The following is a 1,355-nucleotide window of genomic DNA, read 5'->3' on the forward strand; positions in this document are numbered from 1 at the left end:
ATGTGTGTGTATGTGTGCGTGCGTGAGTGTGTGTGTGCGTATGTGTGTGTATATGTGTGTGTGTGTGTGTGTGCGTGGTGTGTGTGTGTAACCCTCCTTTCCACACACTCCCTCCCTCACTCTAACCTCTCCTACACCCCCTTCACTACCTTCTCACCCCGCCCCTCCCGCAACTTAAATGACTATCACTAATTAGATATGTTTTTCCTCCTGTACAGGTAAGGGTGTGGCAGGAGGTTAGGTCAGGTCACAGGGCAGGTGAATTGGGGCGGCCACAGTAAGTACAAATGAAATTCAACACTAGCAAGTGCTGCATACTTAATATTGGAAGAACAAATACTGACAATGTATACAGCCTTAACAACATCAACCTAGAGAAGTCGACTTGTGAAAGAGACCTAGGGGTACTTGTAAGCCCGGACCTACGGCCTAGAAAACAGTGCGTTAATATTCGAAATAAGGCAAACAGAGTATTGGGTTTTATATCTAGAAGTGTAAGTAATAAGAGTGCAGAGGTCTTATTGCAACTATATCTTGCGCTAGTCAGGCCGCACCTCGATTATGCGGTTCAGTTCTGGTGCCCTATTATAGAATGGATATAAATTCACTAGAGTCGGTGCAGCGAAGAATGACAAAAATGATTCCGGGACTTAGAAACCTTCCATATCAGGATAGGTTAAAGAAACTTAACTTGCATTCCCTAGAAAGACGAAGAGTGCGGGGAGATATAATAGAAGTATTTAAGTGGGTGAAAGGAATCAATAAAGGGGATATAGATAAAGTTCTTATAATATCCGAGCAGGATAGGACTCGGAGCAACGGATTTAAGTTGGATAAGTTTAGGTTTAGGAGGGAGATAGGAAGAAACTTTCACAAATAGGGTGGTGGACGAGTGGAACAAGCTTAGCAACTTTGTAGTAAGTGCTGGAACTCTGGAAAGTTTCAAAAGGAGGCTAGATAGATTCATGGATGATAGAGAGTGGTTGTAACTCTCGACAGGAGCTGCCATGCACAAGCCAACCGGCCTATTGCAGACTCCTTATTTTCTTATGTTCTTATGTGTAATAGGTTGGTGTAGTTGTTGTTGTTACCTGTCGCCGTATTTACCCGAGAGAGATTTTTACAGTTTACCTTATCTTACCTCCTCCTCCTGTTCCTTCTTCTATTCCTCCTCCTCTCCGTGTTTTTGTATCGTCTGTCAGGTAAATATGTGTGTGTGTGTGTTTGTGTTATTTCAGTTAAGTGAATGTCTCTGTATTCTGGGATGTATGAATTAAAATACATAGAGAATACATAAGTTTATTTCTAAGCAATAAGTGAGCATATTAGCGGTACAGGTACAGCGGTGGTGATGT

This window comes from Homarus americanus, unplaced genomic scaffold, assembly GCF_018991925.1.
Source record: "Homarus americanus isolate GMGI-L3 unplaced genomic scaffold, GMGI_Hamer_2.0 scaffold14730, whole genome shotgun sequence".
NCBI lineage: Eukaryota > Metazoa > Arthropoda > Malacostraca > Decapoda > Nephropidae > Homarus > Homarus americanus.